The sequence below is a fragment of the Melanerpes formicivorus genome, unplaced genomic scaffold (assembly GCF_026170545.1).
Source record: "Melanerpes formicivorus ecotype bairdi unplaced genomic scaffold, bMelFor1.0.p_v2 SCAF_131, whole genome shotgun sequence".
NCBI classification, from domain to species: domain Eukaryota; kingdom Metazoa; phylum Chordata; class Aves; order Piciformes; family Picidae; genus Melanerpes; species Melanerpes formicivorus.
In genome coordinates, this window is record NW_027142483.1 from 237,510 (window position 1) to 256,227 (window position 18,718).

Sequence of the window (18,718 nt, forward strand, 5' to 3'; positions counted from 1 at the left end):
AATGCACTCTGTACAACACATCTTTTAATGTTAGTCACTGCAGAGAAAGTCCCTAACTTGAGCAGATGGAATCTAATTGGATGAAATGGAGAAAGGAAATATTTTAGGATATGGTGCTGAGGTATCAATGTAGTTAATCACTTTGCCAGTCAGTTGATAGTCATTAGGTGGAGGGAAACTGGGCCTGGATGTCCTGAGTCCTGATGATGTATTTTAAACTCAATAGCCATCCTTCCCTCCTAATGTCCATCCTGTTCTGTTATTCCCCTTTCTATCTTATTTTACTCAGCCCTGTACTTCCTTTTTCAGACAGAGTATATAGTGATCAAAGATGATGTTGGTGCCAGAAGATAAAGCTTCCATTAACAAGCTGATAATGTCAGATGCTGTTACCAATTTATTTATTAAAATACTGCAGATCTGTCAACAGAAAACTAAAAGGGAACTTGTGTTCCCCTGAGTCATGCCCCAAAGTTTTAGCAACTCAGCCAAGGGCATCAAGCTGGACTGATGTATCACAAAGACTAAGGAGCTGGTACTCAGCACCTTCATAGCCTAAGTGTTCTGCAGGTTTATCTACCATCCTGGGCTGGGCCTTAGGATGACTGCTAAAGGATCAGGAGCTCATGCAGTGTTCTTTATCCCTCCAGTTGCAGGGACTAATGAGGGAAGAAACAGGAAGACACATCAGATTCATACCTGGCTCTGAGCCTGGTGTCACTGGCAGGACTTGGGTGTTTTTTGATCATGGGTGGGTTTAAAAGGATACCAAGTCTGCTGGCAAGAGATGGAGCACACCTGTCTCAAAGTGAGTAAAAGGTTTTGCACATAACTTGGCAATGCTCAATGACAGATCTTTAAGCTAGGTGTGAAAAGGGAAAGGGATAAAACCAGGCTCACTAATGGTAAGCCTGGAGGTGGAATATCAGTGTTTGTGGGAAATTTGCTGGTGAGGTCCTCCAGTCTGCCATCCCAGTGAGTAGGAGATGAAGTGACATGTGATAGCAAAGACACAAAAGATATTGATGGGCTAGATGTCACAGAAGTGCCTAGGAACAATCAGGTAGGAATTACGTCTTCTTCCCTCCAAAATGTCAGAGGAAGCTGGAAGCCACTGTACAGCAGGAAAACAATCATGTGGTGGCCATCACAGGAACATGGTGCAGTGATTCCCACAACATTGAAGAGTTTATTCTTCAGGAGGGATAGGCCAGGAAGGAGAGTGGTGGAGTGGCTGTGTATGTTAGAGTATTTTAACTGTCTGGAGCTTAATGATGGTGGCAATAGGGTTGAGTTTTTATGGGTATACTGGGGAAAATGTTCATGGCAGGATAAATAAGCATGTGCACCTTCTAGTGGAAAATCCATCTCTCTAATCCTGTATCTCCAGAGGGCTATTCAAAATGGGGTTTAGCAATATAAAGATGCAGTATTGCACTCGCTAATTCTTAGGCCTGTTTGTGGTGGGAAAAGTGTCCTCCTAATCTCTTACTCCTGAGAAACATAAAGGAAATGAAGCCATTGATATAAGTGTCTGGACTCTGAAGAGATGTCATTGCCATTCTGTAACTACTCTACAGAGACCTTTCATCAGCATCAGGTTTTTAATTGTTTCAAAGCAATCCAACATTCAGTTAATTGTATGTCTTTTAAAAACTCCCTTTCTGCATAGAAGTAGTTTGAAATATTACCTTAATATGTTCCCCTTGTAGATATTTACATTGCTGGGTAGCCATGTCTTTTATACTTATTTGGCTGTGGAAGTTTTACTTGAGATAAAGGGATGTAGATATCTCAGCGGGCACGAGACAGGCAACATCCATTTAGACCTTTGCATCAACTTCTCTCTGTGCTTACCTAGAGCACTACCATCAGGTGTATGGGCAAGAATTGTCAACATAAGTGGGTAGGCATTTGCTTGTCTTTTCCCATGCATACTTCTGTCTGCCTTTTCCCATGCATACTTCTGTCTGTCTTTTCCCATGCATACTTCTCCTGTCTGTCTTTTCCACACACAAGGCAGCAACCTCCCAGTAGAGAGCCGCACTGCTCACAGGTGGAAGGTGGAGATGCTGCTGACTAGCAGGTTTGCTGCTAGGTTCCTGTGAGCAGGCACCTCTGAGCAGAAAAGCACAACAGTGTTTCTCCTGATTCAGTGTGCTATATGTCAAATGCAGCTTATTATGAGGCTTCAAAGCAGGGAAGGGGCTGTAGCACAGTTCTGCAAGAGGGTGACAATGCCAGCCTGGCTGGAGGGGAACAAATGGCAGGTATCAGACGTGGCCATCAGATACTCAGGCCAGGACAGCTCTCAACTGTTCAAAATTGTCTAAATCATGAAGTGCTCATGGCTTCACACAAAATGCTCCTAACACCAAGATAACAGAGTGCAGTCAGCTGCAAAAGTCTGAAAGATGAGATTTGTTTAATAATAGCAAAGAAAGGGGAAAGACAATGCTCTCCCAATACTGTTCTTCTAGCTGTGTCTTGAGTGCCTTTGGATTCTGTTGTCTCAGGAGTTGTTGGAGTTGTTGCATTCAGATGTTCAGACGAAGCTAAATCAGGGAACAAGTCACGAGCAGGACTTTGTCAGGGGTTCTGTGGTGTTCCTGCTGTGGCCAGCAGTGTTCAGCTGTGTGGAGGTTTCAGTCTGATCCACACTGATGTGGTTGTGCTGGGATCAGACTGCTGGAGACAGGGTTGATTTGCTTTTTCACTTTTATTTTTCATTTGCTGTTCACCATTAATGAATGCAAAACCCAATCTGATTAATAGCCAGAGTGTTGCAAGCCCCCAGCTGGCATGGGAATAAATGATTAGCCAGTGGAGCTTGCTGTCAAAAGAAATGATTGAGGACATGAAATGAATAGGATTAAATACATTTGGCATCAGAATTTTAAAACATGTAAGCAGGAGAGTACCACAGGCTGAGCGTAACCCAGTCACTCACTGAGGTTAGGAAGTAACTCTTCCATTAAGCAGTTCTTCTGCAAAAGTTCTTCTATAAAAGGGAGACCTTATTGCTCTCTACAACTACCTGAAGGGAGATTGTAGCCAGGAGGGGGCTGGTCTCTTCTCTCAGGCAACCAGCACCAGAACAAGAGGACACAGTCTCAAGCTGCACCAGGAGAGGTTTAGGCTGGATCTTAAAAAGAAATTCTTCACAGGAAGAGAGACTGGCCCTTGGAATGGGTTGCCCAGGGAGGTGGTGGAGTCACCATCACTGGAGGTGTTTAAGAGAAGACTGGATGAGGCACTTGGTGCCATGGTTTAGTTGATAAGATGGTGTTGGGTGACAGGTTGGACTAGTTGATTTTGAAGGTCTTTTCCAACCTGGTTAATTCTATCCTATCCTATCCTATCCTATCCTATCCTATCCTATCCTATCCTATCCTATCCTATCCTATCCTATCCCATCCCATCCCATCCCATCCCATCCCATTATTCTATTCTATTCTATTCTATTCTATTCTATTCTATTCTATTCTATTCTATTCCATTCCATTCCGTTCCATTCCATTCCATTCCATTCCATTCCATTCCATTCTTTTCTATTCTAATTATATTTCACTATGTTGTCTCTTATCCATTTTGTACAATTCAGTTCCAGGGAGAGGCAGAAGGAATATAAAGTAAAAATCCAGCAGAGTTTTGCCCACATTGGAAACTGCTAGCAATAATTTGCTCAGGTTCCCTCAGCAGAGGGGGAAGTAACAGCCTTGAACATAGAGGTCCAGCCTAGCACAGCCAGAGGCAGCAGAGCTAGCACTGTGTCAGGCACACCCTGTGAAGGGCCTATGGAGTCAAGGACCAAGAGGTACCACAGACAGGTTTTATCAGGCAGTTTGGGCATAGTGTAGGGTGCTGCCATCTACCTGGGCAGAACTTTCCAACCTGCCCACAGCACAGCCCTACTCTGCCCACAGAAATGGAGCCTAGGCAAGCTGTCAGTCAGGTTCAGTCTGGTAGAATCCCCTTTCCTAACAGCAGTTTCTGAGCTGTTTCACAATGTAATCAACTTTGATAGCCCTAATTCACGTGTACCTGCACAGATTCATTGCTTAACAATTATTACACTTTTGTGCATATAAACAGGCATAAAACCCATAGATTTCTAAGAAAAACAAATTGATGCAGTTGGGTTTTTTTTGGGTTTGGGGTGATTTCTCATTCATTTTGGTTTGGGGTGGGTTTTTTTATTACCTCAATCAGCCTTGAATCTCCCATTTCTGGAAATGTGATCTGAAAGAACCGAACAACCTGGAGTGGAGCATTGCATTGGAAATCAGCCCAAATCCAGCACTGAGCCTGGTCAATTGGAAGCACCGTGCCAAATGCGTTGTGTCAAACGCTTTGTACTGAATGGAAACTGCTTCCAAGAGCCGTGCCACGCACAGAAATCATCTGCCTCTGTGAACAATCATCAGGCATTTTTAAAATGGAATAATTGAATCCTGGAAGGAAATCCTGGAATTGCAACCACCAGGAGGGAATTTTCTTTTACAGATTGCCTGCCAGGCTTTTTCTGAGTTATTATCACAGATGGTGAAAACTTCCCATGGCTTCACCCTCATGTTCTTTTTCATTCCAAATGGAGTCCTTTGTGAAATACCAGCATGACTGCATATGGTTGAACTCTGACTGTCCACTTAAACGTATGCTGCACTTCAGTGGTGTGGGCTCCAGGAGATAGTGTTAGGCTCTGTTTCAGGAGGTTTGGAACAATTTATTCTCACCCCAAGGCCACTGAAACCTTGCCTAGTATTTACCTCTGCTAGACTATCCCCACTAAACTAGAACAGCCAGAGCTGAAACAGTCCATCATGCTGTGCTTAATCCAACAAAGCAGCGAGTTTCAAAACGTCAGCTCCAGTCAATCCCTGTCCTCTGTACATAACTCTATGTTCTCATCACTCAGCCCTCCCCAGTGACCTTTCTGCTGCAGTTGGTGGGTCTGCTTGCTGATCCCATGGAAAATGATGTGTGTCTGGCTCTGTGATCTCTTGGTCATTGCTCTGCTGGATGACCTCAGACAAGGGGCTGCAGCTCCTTCCCCCTCCCATTTATGGCTCAATAAAATGGGGAAATGACGGTGGTGAGGTCTCTGTAATTAGTTTCTATCCCAGTAAAAGATCTTCAGTGACAGTCTATTTCTCAGTAATTAAGGTGAGGCTATTTAACTGACAAGAAAGCCAAATTTCAGATTATTCAGGTGATGTGCAACCTGATCTAGGCTTGCCTTCATTAGCAGTGGGGTCGGACTAGATGAGCTCCAGATGTGCTTGCCAACCCCCACCATCCTGGGATTCTGTGTTATGACTTAGACCTCAGACCCCAGATTTTCTTGTGTCTGCAGTAACAGCTATGTAATGCCCATTTGTTACTTTGCACAATAGTTCTCAGAGTGAATTTTGAAAGTACCTTGCATCAGAGGTCTACAAATGAAATCCCAGGGGCTGTGAGCACTCTCAACAGCAGGTGTGAAATTTTGCATCTGCTGTAAGTTTAGGGTGGAAGTACTGCTCACATTTTGCTGCTAAGCAGCAGGTGAATGTCAGAAGGGGTGTGGGGGCAGTTGGGCAGCCTGGCTGCAATCTGTTTGCCACCTAAGATGGGCAGAGCTGCCTGCCCTCTGTCCTGCCTCACCCTCCGCTGCCACACAGTGTTGGCTGCTGTGACTGTGCACTGCCTGTGTTTGTAACCCCCGGGGGATAGCCTGTCATGATATACAGGTGTAATTTACCTGGACTGCTGCTTGTGGAGCAGTAAAAAACAGCTGGAGTGTGCTTATGGACTTGGCTTTTTGGTGAGTGGTGGTACAAGCCTTGTGTATCTGGTACTGGTATGTGGTAAATAAGCTGTAGGGAAATGGATCCATTCCAAAGAAAATGCATTTTGTGCTTCCTAATTAAGCAACTGATTTGGGGTTTTAGTTTGGAAATGCCAGTGGACAAAGCTGAGAACAAGTGCATGCTGTGTTTGCACCAGGAATGGAGGGCTAAGGGACTGTGCAAAACTGAGAGCAAGCAGAGCTGCTTTCCAGGTTAATGCTTGGATGTGTTTGAACAGATAGTTAATTGCGCTTTTTCCTTCACGGGTTTTATATAACCTGGTTTTAATTCCCCAGCAGAATTAGAATGCAGATTTAAAGAAAGTCTTGGCTGACTGATCTCTGTGAGTGTCCTTGAAAGTCCTTCTTTGTTATGACTCTGTACTTTTCCACTGGGAACCACGTGTTGTCCTGTAACTCTAAACCTCTAAAGGAGAAGCGTCCAGAAAACTTGGGTGGTTAACTCCAAATTGCTTTGCAGGGCCTGAGACTGACAACTGTTTTATACAATTTGGGCCAGTCTGTGTAAATGTTGAAAAATTAATAACCAGCAAAATCTGTCTCAAGTAAAACATGCACAGTATGTTCCATCCAAATGATACTAATTTTATCCACTGAAAACAGAGCCTGGAATAAACCTGGGTTCATTCATAGAAACCAAACCCATGTTTTTGCTCAATAAAGTGACAGGCAAGCATGTTTAGTATGAGCATGTACTCATCTACTATACATTATGTTATTGCTGCATGGATCTATGCATGTAGATAATTAGAGGCCTAATCCAGAAGAGCCCACAGAGGGAGAGTCAACATTATGCTGGGTGTTACATCAGTTCTGCACCACTGAGGAATCCACTTCACTTATGGAGAATCCCCACGAAAGCAATTACTGTAGTCAAGGAGCTGCTTTACACAAGTGGGAAGGCTTTAGTCATGCATGTCTAAAATGTTCTGTAGGAAAAGACATGATTGCCCTTTTTATGGTGTGTTGGACTTCACAGGGAGTCTGCTCCTAGCACAGAACATTTCTAAGGTATTGCATGCAATAAATGAATCCTCTAGACTCTTGTTTTCAATGTTGCGTGCACTCCTTTGGCGTGAAAACTTCTGTGGAGGCTTCATGAGCTAAAAACTCTCTGAGGTGAGGTGCTGAGACTCCAGGAAACCGAAGTGATGATGTTGTACCTCTGGGTATTTGTACTCCTGCTCTCCTGTATTCAAAAATCAATGCATGACGAAGGTGTGGGTTTAGAAGGTTCACTGCAAGCGACTGTTACAGTGGTATGAACAGGATCTTAGGCAACTTGGCATTTGTGAAGCATATGGGTGGTAGGATTGGCATGACATATGCCTGGCATTTGAGGAACAGTCATCAGTAGATCTGAAACAGAAGGTGCCTGCTTCATGGGTCAATACTCTGATGAAATCTGCAGAGAGTTGAATTGAAACTAAATAGTTGCTGGACCCAGTGCAATTTGGAGGAGCCATCAGGTCTCTATATTTCCCTTGTAAACCCTAGACTGAAAGAAAAGCTGCAGTCAACTGAGGAGGAGGCTTATTCAACAAAAACAAATGAGGTGATGCAGATGCCTCCATCCTGCAAATAAAAACATGCAATAGTGATGCACCTGCAGTATGGTAACGTGCCCAGTGTGTGTGTGGCAGCAGCTCCACAGGCTGTGCTCTGTGTGTTTTGAAACTAAATCTTTCTTCCTCCTATTGACTTCTTGCCCTCTGGTACATGGAGTTGGCTGCTTGAGATGCTTTCACTAAGTACAAAGTCAATTGACTGTAAGTGGTGATGAAGAAAACCTTGTGTGATTAATATTACAGTTCAAGCTTTTCTGATCAGTCACAGAAAGAGCAGTCAAATAAACTCAACTTCATTTCAAAGAATCACACAGTATTAATGGTGGAGAGTCTTCCTGGAGCCCAAAGGGAAAAACAACCCACTTGAGGCACATCTCTCTTCTTTTACATAGAACAAACTAGTTGAGCAGTGTTAAAAGCTGGCTATTGATTTGTGCCCAGACTGAAAGCCATGCAGTGATGTAAATGAAAATGTGTCAAGAGTCAATATTGATTTTTTTCCCCCCTTTTTCTTCTTCTGTTTTTTTTTTTAAAGGAAGGCCACCTCCCTTGGGAAATAGCTGTGCTGCTAGGCTTGTCAGGAAGTGAAGTAAGACTTTTTACCACAAGACTCTGTATGTCCCAACATCAGATTATCTTCTTTTGCTGAGCTAATGTGGACAACATGCTGAGAGCAACTATGTTGACAAAATTTCTTGAACTGAGAAAATTGTGAGATGGTGAAAAAGAAATTACAAAGAGAAGAATTTAAATGCTGGAGAAGATCAACTGGCTGGGCTGAGCTTGCAGCAGAGTAAACCCAATTTTAAAAAGACATAATAATCTGTGCTTGCAATGAGTTCCTGTAACCATAGAAATTATACTCAGCAAGGAAAGAGTAGAAAGAGAGTGCTGCTGTTCCTAGAGAGGTGTGCACTCAGATGGAGTAGACCTGGGAAGAGTTTCCCTTCAGAAAGATGGAGCCCACAGCAAGAAGACTTGCAAGAGACTCTCTTTTAAATGAAGGGCAGCAGAAGAGACATGTGATCCCTCTGGGGTAATCCAAGCATACCATTTGGTGAGTTTGTATCATCCTCACCTAGGGATATACAAAGCAGTTTAGGAAAATGCATCTAGCAGCTGCCTCTCTATTTGCCTTGAAGAATCAGATGCAAACTGCAATAGCCACCATTTTCAAAACCCATATTAGATTCTTCTTTAAGATTGCAAACAGAAATCAGGCTCTTCTAACCAAAATTTCTGCCTTGCAAATCTCTTAGTGAGTAATATTATTCCAGGTCTATAAGAAAGATTCCTTCTTGGTAACCAAAATAAGCTCACACCAGTCTATCCCATCAAATCTGGCAACTATTTGTCTGTACCTCATTTGGCCAGCCTGATCTAGAGTAGGGTGTCCCTGCCTATGGCAGGGGGGTTGGAACTAGATGATCCTTGTGGTCCCTTCCAACCCTGAATGAAACTATGAAACTATGAAACTGGATGTGGCACACAGCCCACTGGTGCTCTGATCTTCCAGGAATGAACAGAGACCCAGAGGGAAGGGTTGTATTTAGTGTGCAGGCAGCCTTGTGAGAGAGGTTTTTTACTTTATCAGCACTTATTAAGTCTTTGTGTACTTCCACATCTAGCTTTACCTCCTGGATGGAAGAAATACTGCTCCATTTATAGTGGTAGCTTCACTCTCTCTATTCATCCGTCTCTATTCACCTCTTTCCATTACAGAAGAACATTTCTCCTGACTATATATCTATCCCAAATAAATCCTCACCTCAACTATCATTTTCCTCGGCTTACAAAAGAAGTATTTTGAACTGAAAATAAGTAAATGGAGAAATGAAGTTCTGACTTGTGTGGGGAGCCAGACCAACTACCACAGCAGTAAACTGGCAATCTTTCAGCTACTGGCAGAAAAAGATGCCCCAGACTAGGAAAAAGCTGTGGCAAATCAAAAGTGTAATTCAAAGCATATTCAATGTGTGGAAATACCCCTATTGATTTCGTGTTGATGAGGTTCAGGTTCCAGCTGATTAAAATAAAAGTTCATTTTTAAGAGTCCAGCAAATTGAATTTGGCCTTCTATTAAGGGCTGCAACTGGATTACAAATGGATGCCTGGTTATCTGGGCTGAGGACCCGAAGGTGGTTGAATTAGAGATGAACACTTGGCTCCCTTTTTATTTTCCATCATCTCAGACAGGTTTTTAATCCCCTTCCCTTCCCTTCCCTTCCCTTCCCTTCCCTTCCCTTCCCTTCCCTTCCCTTCCCTTCCCTTCCCTTCCCTTCCCTTCCCTTCCCTTCCCTTCCCTTCCCTTCCCTTCCCTTCCCTTCCCTTCCCTTCCCTTCCCTTCCCTTCCCTTCCCTTCCCTTCCCTTCCCTTCCCTTCCCTTCCCTTCCCCTCCCTTCCCTTCCATTCCCCTTTATGTCCCCATTCCCATTTCCTTTCCCTTTCTCTTTCCCTTTTCTTCTCTTCTCTCTTTGTCCCCTTCTTTTGGTTGCCAAACAGAATGAGAACCATAAATGTAGGATCTCTTTTTCTGTTGAGAAGAAAGATGAGGCTAAGAGTGACTTCTGTATAAGCCAGGCACAATTTGCCACAAATCTGGAAAGCAAGGCAATCCTGAGGCTGCTGATGCATCCTGCCTGGTTTGTCAGACATGCTGCTTTTAATTTTACATCATAGCCATTCAGACTTACTATTATTAAAATTCAGGCAGAGGGAGACAAGAGAAGATAAAATTATTCCCCTGCTCTGTTGTGCACTTAATGTGTGGAGATATTCACTCAGCGGAATTCTACAATAAACAAAATTAACAAGAAATATGAAAGGCAAAACACTGATGAGCTGAATGCATTTTATAACTCTGGGTTTTAAATGCATGAATGGGAATGATCTGACATCAACTACTTTCCAAACATTTTACTTGTCTCATAATAACGCTCTTTGGCTAAACAATTTTGTTTTGTCACCACAATTGCCAGTGCAGTTTCTGGACACAGCAACTGAAACTAATATGAATGATTTCAGCCAGCCTTAGAACCACTTCTGCACATCTTTAAGAACTAAACACATGAAGGGCTCTGGGTTACACTCACTTAGGTGCTCAGGCATATAGAATACTGGTAGTGATACACAGAAGATTTAACAAGTATGCCCTGGGCTCCTCAGTTCCTGGCATGGTGCTCCACCTTGGAATTGCACAGGAAGGCACATGAGCAATCCAGGAATGAAATTAAGTGGAAAGAAGCATCTGCCACTGACGAGACAGAAATCTCCTTCCTCCTGATATTCTTGGCTGCAGACTCTGCCCTACAGTTAGATGCCAAGCCTTCTTTCTGTAGACAAAGGCATAGACACTGTGTAGACACAATGATGTTTCGCATTTTCCCTTGATATTTCTTTCATCCATTCATTCATTTTTTTTCAGTCAGTGTGAACAGGGCCTTGTGATCAATTATTAGTTCTGGAGCAAGGATGTGAATCCTGATAACTCAGCTGAGTAACCCAGCTGTTGGAAATACGTAATCCTGTAACTCTTAACACCGGCTTTAGACATGTTCTGAAGACATCTCTGTGATCTGGCATGGCTAGGGAAATGGGTGGAGAATTGCCTTGTTTGAGGATACAGCTTTAGGGATGCAGGGTCTTTGGTTTGTGCTAGGACTCTTAACTGGTGTGCCATTACTTTTCTTTAAGCCTGGCTCAGAAGAGGTACTGATAGCCCTAGCATCTCCTCCACCCCATAGGAAGATAAGTCAATCTAACACCAGTACAGCATAACAGGAACACAGCTGTAGCTGAATTCTGAGCTTTCTGAGATCTTGCTAAACTTTTGGAGGTATCTGCTAAGGCAGTGGCCTAACCAGATGATGACCTAGCAGACACTCAGCACCAGAATCTGCCCCAATGCAGATACAAGCTGCAGTAAACAAGGGAAGACCTCTTTTCCTCCTGCTGCACCTAACCAGTCACCTGGAAAGTGGGGGCTCACACACTTCACCAGCCAGGGCAAAGGGAAGGGCTCAGTTCAGGCTTTCATTCAGAGCAGTCACCAGTTTAAACAGCAAGGAGTCTTTGAAGCAAAGAGCAAAAAACAGATCTCTTTCCCAGATGAGCCCCCTCATTGCTGCCCCTACAGTCATAACCTGTTCTGCTCTCTGGCCCAAGCAATCCTATATTATTTCATGTAAAATAAAACCATTTTCTTAGGAGCAGCACAGAGCAATTCTTCTGTCTGAGTATTCATGTATGCATGTGCATCCGTAAAGACACCAGTTTGTAGATGGAGAGGTTGCAAGTCCCTTGAGAGGTGAGATATGTGAGTTTGAATCCTCTTAGGCTGGAGGGCAAGGGAGGATTAATTTTGTTTTGTTCCTAGTCTTATGCTAGAAAAAGGCTTTAATGGGGGGGGGGCTTGAAGGAGGAGAGCAGAGTGACCTTGGGAGTGTTGTATGCCTGGTGGTATCTGGCTGAACGCTGAATCGTTGAAGGGGAGAGAGGATGATAAGTAGGGAAAGAAAGGCAAATCAATTTATCTCAAAAGTATTGGTTAGATTAATCATTTAAATGATCCAATCTGGGTGCTTTATAAAATGTACACTTTTATGTGTGAGTCACTTGTCTTTTTTTACAGATGAAATGCTTTGAAGTCAGTGTAATGATACGTCCTATTTCTCAGCACAGGACAGAGAGGGTAGACATGATAATAGCTTATCTGGTTTTATTTTGAAAGGAATCTATCTGAAATATCTTTGAAATGAGATCATAAAAAAATGAAAAGAAAGAAAGAAAGAAAAAAGAGTAATAATATGGATTAAATAGCAGCTGTCCAAGAGCTCCACTTTCTCAGGGAGATATCTTTATAAGAACAAAAAACACAAACCAAAACAAAACACCCACCCAACCAAACCAAACCAAACTCCAACCAAACCAAACCACTAAACCCCAGTTCCATTGTTGAATGTTTGCTCTGTCTGCTCAGCTGTTACACTCAGGAGTGAATTCAGAGTGTAAAAGAGGCTTGTGCCTGAGTTTCAGGAAATAATGTAATATGTAACAGAGTTTGGAGAAAAGAGAAGGGGATGGGGAATAACTACTTTTTCTCTACGCTAATTCAACACTTGAACCTGCCTTTAACATTTGCCTTCTTTCAAGAACATGCTTCTGCCCCCTTGAATCCAGCATGGGCTCTTGCTCCTGGAAGAGGGAAGTGTCTCTGAGTCTCATTGCTTTCATGGGGGTGATGGAGTGGGGAGAGCAAAAGCAGAGGTTTGTGTTTTGTTTAGAAGAAAAGGAGACAGGTATGGGGAAGTAAATACTGTGCGAACAGGAATAAAGGTAATGCTGTCAAAAGCCTTTCAGAAATCCATTCCTCCTCTCTTTTCCCTCTGCCCATCCCATGAAATTATTCTGGGTTTGATCCCATCTCTTTCTCTCCCCCATTTGTTCAATGACACACAAGTAGGTGACCCATGCCCTGAAAGGTAACAATTCCATTTTCATTCCTGCTTAATTCAAATCAGGAGGAGAAACTGTTTTTGAAAAGCAATGGTTATGAAATAGATTTTTAATGTGAGCTCAGTACTTTTGGGGACCATTCACACCAGAAGAATTTAACCTGCCTGATTACATAGAAACAAAAGGAAATACAGGCTGGGAACCCAGCTAAAATGTGATTTCTGTTTTATTGTACCAGTTAAGGGCATATTTTAACTCAATTTGCCATGTTCTCCATGATTACTGTAAGCTTGTCAATGAGAAAAACTCTCCCAGTGAAATATCTGGATCCTTGCCCTTAAATAAAACCATATTGCTTATGTCTTCTAATCAAGGATATTGTTTACAGGGCAGATAACTGTTAAGACTTCTTTCCATTATTGACTACATAATTTATTTCCTTTTGCAACTGCATTTAGATGTGCTAAACCCTCTCTTGACTGTTTATCATCTTCTCAGTGCAGTTGCTTCAGTGTGTCAGTGTAGTGTAGTTAGACCAAAACAGCTGGGTGTGGAGTAGAATCTGAGCCATCAAATAGCTGTGGCCATCCTTCTGCTGCTTTCTGCTCTGTAGCAGAACATGTGAAGATGCTCAGGGAAGAGTGCAGTATTGGACATGGCTATAAAGACTTCAACAGCCTAATGGAACAATTAACTCAACCATTCTGCTGCTCTTGATCTGCAGAATTTTGCTTTAAGATTAGTGATAAGGTGAAGATTAGCACCTCTGGGTCAGTGGGGCTGATGAGACATGATTTATTAATCCTCAAAGAGAACCTTAATTGGACACTGGAGCGCTCTTTCCTTCATTGTTAAACACTGCCAATTCCCCAGATAATTAGGGTAGATGGTGAGTGTGATAGAGACTTATTGTAATTAGCTGCACCAAAACTAAGGTAATGATTTTTTCCCCTGGGTACACCATGTGTTATTCTCTCCAAATAAATCAGTGCTGAGGATTGTGAACACCTCAAAAGCACCCCCTACAAATGCTCATTGACTCCCCAAACATAACTTACAGAAGGGAGCTGGAGAGCAGGATTCATAAGGATCCTTTGATTTAGAGGAATTGTCTTAAATCCTGGCCTTGAGAGCACAGAGAATTTACTGTGCAAGCAGGTTAATGAACAGGTTGATTTATTCTTATTTTTTAACCCATCATTACTCACTGTTGCATCTGGTTCTTTCCATTAAGAGGCACTGATTTATGAGGAGAAGCACTCCTCACAGGAGTTTGGTAGGTTCAGAAACCAAATCTCAGGAATTTCAAAGAAATGTCTTTTTGCAGACAGGATAACAAATGGGTTCATTATAATGCAGCATGCAGCTAAAGATGGGAGGAGAAAAAAATCTGCAGGCAGTACAGTTCTAGCCACACTACCCCTGGCTCAAGAAACAGAGCTGTGTGACTTCAGGATTCATTAAGGCTCCTGGTGTGGTGCAGCCCTAATGAAATAAGTTAACGTTCTCATTAGGGGGTTGGAGCAATCATTTGGTGAAAAAAAAAAGGCCTCCTTTGCTACATTTGTTTACTGTGTCACAGGAAGCATGTCCCCACTCAGCTGGGATAATAATTGTCAGAGTTTTACATAGTTACAAAGCAACCTAACAAGCCAGATTGTTGAATTATGTCAGTCATGCCGAAACATCAACAAGCAAATTGCTGTATGCAGATGGGAAACTGTTCCAAAGTCGAAATATTCAGTGCAGTGTGAAGAGTGCACATTGTGAGACTGTAATTTAAGGCTAACATCTAGGGGGAATGTGACTTTCCACTGGGTGGCTCTGAAGGCAGATTGCTGTGTCTATTAAATTGTCTGGTGAGACTTCTGACATTTAGGGCACTGACCGAGGAGAACTTGTATCATTAAGCATTATGTCCTGTTTCTCCTACCCAGTCACTTTGCCCACTCCATTATCACAAGGGTATATTAGTTGTCTTCTTGTTGCCTCTGCTGGAATCCTCAGGATTTATTGCAGCATCACACCCAGACTGACTTCCCTAGGCTCTAGCTGAAGGGGGGACGAGAATCAAGCAGTGGTGTCAGAAAGACAGAAGAAAATTGTATATATTCTTACCCAACCCTGCTGGGGTTTGGAGTCAATTTTTAGCCCAGCTATCCTGATGTCAGTTGCCTGAGTGACAGACAAATCCTTTTGGCACTTGTCATCTTTGCACCAGATACCACCCTAGGGGAAAAGGGACCTGTTAGTGGCTGTTGGTTGCTGAGGGCTTGTGTGATTTCACCCTTTCCCAGGCTGATACAGAAAGGACAAAAGAATGGAGAGCTTAAGAAATTATGCTATAAAGCTTTCAGAATGTTGGGATGCTGGGAATGCCTAAACACTGAAGTGAATACTGGACAAGAAAGTAAGATAAAAAGTAAGACATTAATCTGCAGAAGAAAGATCTATGAAATTAATCAATAGGTCTTTTACAGTGGCAAATATAATTTAGTTAGAGAAAACATGGAGAGTGCAAGAAGAATATAGTGAGTTTTCCTCCTCCCCTAAAAGCAATGATGGAGAGGAGCAGTTACTGACAGGTTTATTCTTCAGAAAGAAAAAGTGTGCTTGGGATGGTGGATCTTGGAGCTGCAGTGGTTACAAACCCTCTTGCATGATATTGTCCCATGGGAGCATGGGAGATGTCCCATGGAAGCAGAGAAACATCACCTGATCAGGAATGCTGGAACGTAATACACACCAAAGCCAGTTCCTGGCTTTCCTCATATTTAGAGCAAAGCAAAGAAGAGAGGGACATTAATTCCAAAACAACTTTAACCGTCCTTTGGGAAGAAGATGAAACAATGAGAGAAATAATAATGCATATTGTAAGCAGGGACAAATGTCTGGGATCCTAGTTAATGGGAAGACCTCTCTGTTATTGTACTTACCAGTGTAAGTCACTCTTTCCATGAAGTCCCAAAAGGTTTGATGTTGGTTCTGCCAAGACATGAATTGGATTGTTCAGTCTCAATGAAATGTAGCCTTGTTTCTTTGCTGATAATATAGTGTGTCTTTATCCAGAGTTCTTGTATTCTGATACTGAAACCCCAGGTCTGGCCCCTCAATTTAAGAAGGACATTGAGACTCTTGAGCACGTCCAGAGAAGGGCAACGAGGCTGGGGAGAGGTCTCAAGCACAAGCCCTGTGAGGAGAGGCTGAGGGAGCTGGGGTTGTTTAGCCTGGAAAAGAGGAGACTCAGGGGAAACTTTATGGCTGTCTACAACTACCTGAAGGGAGGTTGTAGCCAGGAGGGGGTTGGCCTCTTGTCCCAGGCAATCAGCACCAGAACAAGAGGACACAGGCTCAAGCTGTGCCAGGGGAAGTTTAGGCTGGAGGTGAGGATAAAGTTCTTCACACAGAGAATTGTTAGCCATTGGAATGTGCTGCCCAGGGTGGTGGTGGAGATCCCTGGAGATGTTCACAAAGGGATTGGATGTGGCACTTGAAGCCATGGTTTAATAGTCATGAGGTGTTGGGTGATAGGTTGGACTTGATGATCTTTGAGGTCTCTTCCAACCTTACTGATTCTATGATTTTGATGGTCATTCCTTACCAATAGATGGCTGGTTTCATGCTGATTTGTTTTTCCAAAGACTCACTTGGCTACAGATTTACCTTCAGCCCTGCTGCATGTCCTTTTTTATTGCTTTCCACTGATTCATGATCCTTATTATTCGGGATTCTTTCATTCATCCTGCATGATAGGAAATTCTTGGTCCATATTATGTTTTTTCTTTACTAACCTCTCTTTGAAACACAGCCATCAGCTACCCAGAGCCCAGAAATGTGGCAACTCTGACTTTTGCAATATTTCTTCTCTGTGGCATGAAAAGACCTAACTTACATATTTTAGCTTTACTATTCCAGCTTCCCAAGGGTTTAAGTGTCACAATCTGAGTCAAGAATGTGTAGAATGTCCCCCCTAATTCTGAATGTTTGTGGCAAAACACAAGCATCTGCTTGTCAGCAACAGTTTCTTGAAGCTTGAAGTGAGAGGACAGCCAAAAGCACTAAATTAAACTATTAGTGTAACACACAGAAGGGACAGGAGTGAACAAACTTAACAACTGTATCATGCCCCATCTCACTGGAGTACTGATGTTATTAATTTAAAGCTGAACCAGCCATCTGGGCTCTTTAGCATCCATGTATGTTATGTTGGAGTCTGATTCTCAGAAAGGGGGAACCAGGGAAAACTTAATATGCCATGCTGTCGAAAGGCCATATTTTCCCTTTTTTGAGTGTGATGCAGCTTTTGCTGAGCAGGAATTTAGGAGGCCCATGGGGTCTGTATGTGCTAGCAGGCACAAAGGTTCATTTTAACTTCAGCTAGCCCTCTGGGAGACAGTAAACACACAGAGCATCTTTCTCTCCACATAGCTTCATAATAAACTTCCAGAGGAAGGGGAGCTTGACAAATCTCGTTGTACAATTCTAATTAAAATAGATCTTCCTTTTAAAAAGTCAATTCCATTTAAAGGGAAAAAACAAAAGAAAAACCAACAACAACACCGCCACTCCACTGTTCTGCTTCAATCTCACTCTCACTAGAAAGCCAAGGATCAGTAAGATGCTGGATCCTGTGCATAAAAACCCCACAAACCCAAACATACAAAAGCTGACTGACTGGTTTTAAAATGCAATAAATTAGAAATCACAGTTGACTTTTCTTTTCTTGATTGGAACTTGATTTGATTTGGAGTGAGTTTGTGTCCTTGCCCACTATTAATTAGCAGTAATAATACTATTGTTCTTCCATGGGAATTTCAGACAGATCTGCCTTCCTATAAGGCAGATGGTTGGTGGATCTCAAAGCACCCCCAGTCACAGCAGAGGTCTCAGCTCCATTACTTCTGTTAGCTGGCAAGGGAAGGCTCTGGTGGTAAAAACAATAACCCTGAACAGAAGAAGTTGTTGGTGAAATGAGTTTACCCTTTCCAAGCTGCAACCTGAGACAGCTACAAGCAGGAGGGGCTGTGGCATTCTCACAGCATGGCAGGCATCAAGGTTGGATGCTGGGACGCTGCAGGGAAGTGTATGGGAATGCGGTAAGGTGGCAGCTGGAGCTTGCTCTGGAAATCCAGGTGTTAAGCTAGTGCTGAACAATCTGATCTGCATTTTTATCTAAAGCATTAGGCTAGACCTTCCTTGGCCAAAAGCAAACTCAATTGCATTCTCTTCTGTTTGGTCAAAGATAAGCCCAGCAGCTGTTCTTGTTGTGCACCATTTACATCTTTACAGAGTCTGCAATACCAAGGGAACCTCCATGTGCAGGGACTGGCTCCCTCAGTGACCTGAGAAGGAGCAGCCCTGGCCAGAACAGTCTCTTCTTGCCAGGAGAAGACTGGGTGGATGGCTTAATTTCCCTTTCTCTTCTTCTATTATTTTTAACCTTCTGCAAACTAGTATTTAGTCTGCAGAAGTGCTTTCCATTAATATTCAGCTGACAGACTGAATTTCAAAGCAGACATTTGTTATTTCTATAGATGGAAAGAAACTGTTAGTATTCTAAGAGACAAAAGAGATTTATTTCCTCCCCCCCCCCCTTTCATTTTTTCTTTCCTGGTGCATCAAAGAAACAAACACATTCATAGTTCTACAACTGGTTTCTTCAGTGTGTCTTGGTAGAGCTGTGAGCATTGAGGATGAGGAGTGTGAACACTCATGGCGTGTTGCTTTCTTTTAATCAGCCCTGTTCTTCACCCAGCAGTATGAATAAAGCCCATAGCTGGGCACTGCGAAAACTGATGTGGATGACATCCTTAGGTGGGTGGAATGATGCTTAGTGCTAGTGATG

At 42.9% G+C, this 18,718-nt stretch overlaps 1 protein-coding gene across 4 annotated transcripts in view; it reads left to right on the forward strand.

Moving 5' to 3' along the window:
* The window catches only part of HS3ST5 (heparan sulfate-glucosamine 3-sulfotransferase 5), a 201,503-nt gene that overhangs the window by 160,057 nt on the left and 22,728 nt on the right, over positions 1–18,718 (forward strand). The window contains exons 1-2 of one of the 4 annotated variants that reach the window (XM_068168084.1): positions 5,665–5,806; positions 7,955–8,476. The exons of 2 other annotated variants lie outside the window; for them this stretch is intronic. The gene's annotated coding sequence lies outside the window, so the exon portion shown is untranslated. Of the gene's footprint in view, positions 1–5,664; positions 5,807–7,954; positions 8,477–18,718 lie in introns of those variants that run through there. One more of the 4 variants, XM_068168085.1, reaches the window with a different exon arrangement.